The following is a 3,986-nucleotide window of genomic DNA, read 5'->3' as shown; positions in this document are numbered from 1 at the left end:
TTGAGGAAGCGTTAAAAAAAATGGCTCTGAGCACTATGGGACTTAACTTCTGAGGTCATCAGTCCCCTAGAAATTAGAACTACTTAAACGTAACTAACCTAAGGACATCACACACATCCATGCCCGAGGCAGGATTCGAACCTGCGACCGTAGCGGTCGCGCGGTTCCAGACTGTAGCGCCTAGAACCGGTCGGCCACCCCGGCCGGTGAGGAAGCGTTATATGGTCAGTAAAGTATTGTTGTTGTTATTTTGGCTATCGAGGTGAGTGATTCAAAATTAACACCATTTTAGTGAACTTCTGTAAACTAGGATTTGATGTGGTTAGTAAGTAAATGGTTAAATGTATACCTTCTCTCATAGCTCAATCGTGTCGTGCTACTTCCTGTAATACCATTACAGAAATCTTCTCTTTACACGCTAAGAAGTGCAACATTATACCCATAACAAGACAAAGAACCTGACAATAACCGATTACAACACTGATGTCTAACATCTTGGAACAGCTCATGCCTTATCAGGATTTAAACGTCATACTAAGAAACGCGAATGGAAAAACTGGTAGATGCGGACCTCGGGGAAGATCAGTTTGGATTCCGTAGAAATGTTGGAACACGTGAGGCAATACTAACCTTACGACTTATCTTAGAAGAAAGATTAAGAAAAGGTAAACCTACGTTTCTAGCATTTGTAGACTTAGAGAAAGCTTTTGACAACGTTAACTGGAATACTCTCTTTCAAATTCTGAAGGTGGCAGGGGTAAAATACAGGGAGTGAAAGGCTATTTACAATTTGTACAGAAACCCGATGGCAGTTATAAGAGTCGAGGGGCATGAAAGGGAAGCAGTGGTTGGGAAAGGAGTGAGACAGGGTTGTAGCCTCTCCCCGATGTTATTCAATCTGTATATTGAGCAAGCAGTAAAGGAAACAAAAGAAAAATTCGGAGTAGGTATTAAAATTCATGGAGAAGAAGTAAAAACTTTGAGGTTCGCCGATGACATTGTAATTCTGTCAGAGACAGCAAAGGACTTGGAAGAGCAGTTGAACGGAATGGACAGTGTCTTGAAAGGAGGATATAAGATGAACATCAACAAAAGCAAAACGAGGATAATGGAATGTAGTCAAATTAAATCGGGTGATGCTGAGGGGATTAGATTAGGAAATGAGACACTTAAAGTAGTAAAGGAGTTTTGCTATTTAGGGAGTTAAATAATTGATGATGGTCGAAGTAGAGAGGATATAAAATGTAGACTGGCAATGGCAAGGAAAGCGTTCCTGAAGAAGAGAAATTTGTTAACATCGAGTATAGATTTAAGTGTCAGAAAGTCGTTTCTGAAAGTATTTGTATGGAGTGTAGCCATGTATGGAAGTGAAACACGGACGATAACCAGTTTGGACAAGAAGAGAATAGAAGCTTTCGAAATGTGGTGCTACAGAAGAATGCTGAAGATAAGGTGGTTAGATCACGTAACTAATGAGGAGGTATTGAATAGGATTGGGGAGAAGAGAAGTTTGTGGCGCAACTTGACTAGAAGAAGGGATCGGTTGGTAGGACATGTTTTGAGGCATCAAGGGATCACAAATTTAGCATTGGAGGGCAGCGTGGAGGGTAAAAATCGTAGAGGGAGACCAAGAGATGAATACACTAAGCAGATTCAGAAGGATGTAGGTTGCAGTAGGTACTGGGAGATGAAGAAGCTTGCACAGGATAGAGTAGCATGGAGAGCTGCATCAAACCAGTCTCAGGACTGAAGACCACAACAACAACATCTAAGAAACGATATGAAATGCGACGACCAGGCAAAATCATTAATAAGGAAGGCGAATAGAAGACATGTTTGTTTGGAGAGCTCTGCCAGTGGCCAGTAGTTGTGTAGAAAATTGCATACAGTATGCTACTGCGTCTATTCTAGACTACTGTAGTGTTTGGAGCCCTCATCAAGTGGATATGACAGCAGACACGGAACGAATTTAGAGGCGGTCTCCCTGGTTCATGACTAAACACTGTAGCCTCTACGAATTTGTGACAGAGAAGCTCGGGAACTTCAGCGCGAGCCCTTGGAAGGCCGGCGACACTGCCTCGCTATTGGGTAAATTAAGAGACATGTATTTAGAGAAGACTTTGCGGCTATTTTACTGCCATGATATATTCCCATAGGAATAATCAAAATCAGACGAGAGATCTGGACACTTACAGAAGCATGTAGACACTCGTTTTTCTCTTGCCCAGTTCACGAATGGAATAGAACAGAAAATTGCTAATAATGGTACCAAGCGCCCTTCACCAACCACTGTATAGTGATTTGCAGAGTCTTTTTATAGATACAGAAACACCCCTGTACTTGACAGCTCCTTTCTTCCATTACTTTCTTTTCCAGACATATGTAGCTGAGCGACTAATGGTACAACGTGTTACAATTGAGGTCACAGGATAAGTCCAGTAGTCACAAATGAATGCTTTTAACAGTAGCAGTCGGTGCTAAGCTTTTGTGTATCAGAAACGTTCCACAGAATTTTTAAAACATTTTTGTTGTGTGAAGATTCCTAAAAATAGTGACAGCTTTTATTTTTGTTTTTAAGTAAGAAATGCAGATTTATACTACTAATTGCAAAACAGATTTTACGCTATTACTTTGACTGATTCATGTAACGCAGGTTTGCAGAGCAGTAGCATTATCAGGCTCATATTTGAGTTTGCCTTCCACTGTTACTGGCGTGCCATAAATTTTGTTACGAAGTGCTATGTTTTTACTGCGCAAATCACTGTGTTTTAATGGTCCACGGACGCAAGGTTCGTGACATGTGACAAATTCTTAAATAATCTTGATCAAGATTATTTAAGAAATTGTCACATGTCACGAACCTTGCGTCCGTGGACCATTTAAACATATTTTGGATTTGCAACTCTTGTGCTTTTTCTGTGTTTGCAGTTTAAAATTATTGGATGTAGCTGTGTTCCGCCTTTTACGCAAAACACAGTTTTTTTTTGTTACCCAAACATGTTTCGACACCTCCGTACCATCATCAGTGGGTTTTCTTTATTGAATAACTGTAAAAAGTGAACATATTTTAGGTTATACGTGGTTTTATGTTAGATCACTTTTTTAGATCAACTACAATCTAAAATATGTTCACTTTTTAGAGTTGTTCAATAAACAAAACCCACTGGTGATGGTACGGAGGTGCCGAAACATGTTTGGGTAGCAAGAAAGGACAGTCTTTTATATAAAAGGTGAAGCCTATATCTAATATTCTTGATCAGCTTGACCTCCACACCTGTTGGACACTAATATCAATGATTAACGAAAACCCCATAGCTGTATTAATACACAGTGTAGTATATACAGTGGCTAGTCCCGGCGGAGGTTCGAGTCCTCCCTCGGGCATGGGTGTGTGGATGTTCGTCCTTAGGATAATTTAGGTTAAGTAGTGTGTAAGCTTAGGGACTGATGACCTTAGTTGTTGGGTCCCATAAGATTTCACACACAGTGTATACAGCATGCCACGTCGGATGCAGTTAACTGCTCCCCATGCTTCCGCCACACTGTCGGCAGTATGCTTATGTGATCGTCGTTTGCAAAGTTGCATTTGACAATCAGACCTTTTATACCGTGATATTGCCACAACACGAAAACCTGATGATGCTCTAAAAGAACGAAACTGGTCGTAACACATTGAATGTGTATTATCACAGAGGTGGTGGTTTTCGTTAATCATTGATACTGAACAGTATTGGTTTGTTACAATGTGTCAAGGAGTGGAGCCAATTTATTTCAGAGATAAAAAAAGGAGTGAAACTGAACAGTGAAAAGTAAAGTGTGATGTGACTCATATACGCTTGGAAGTGCGGGCAGGGACAGGGAGAGGGACAGAGAAAGAAAGAGAGAAAAAGAGAGAGAGAGAGAGAGAGAGTCTAAAAAATTTCAGGCAAGACAGAAAAGTACAGAAAACTATCATAAGTCGTCAGTACATTTGGAAATAAATAAAA

This window comes from Schistocerca serialis, chromosome 2 (assembly GCF_023864345.2).
Source record: "Schistocerca serialis cubense isolate TAMUIC-IGC-003099 chromosome 2, iqSchSeri2.2, whole genome shotgun sequence".
Lineage (NCBI taxonomy): Eukaryota > Metazoa > Arthropoda > Insecta > Orthoptera > Acrididae > Schistocerca > Schistocerca serialis.
The sequence above is the reverse complement of the archived record's forward strand: the minus strand, read 5'-3'. Positions refer to the sequence as shown.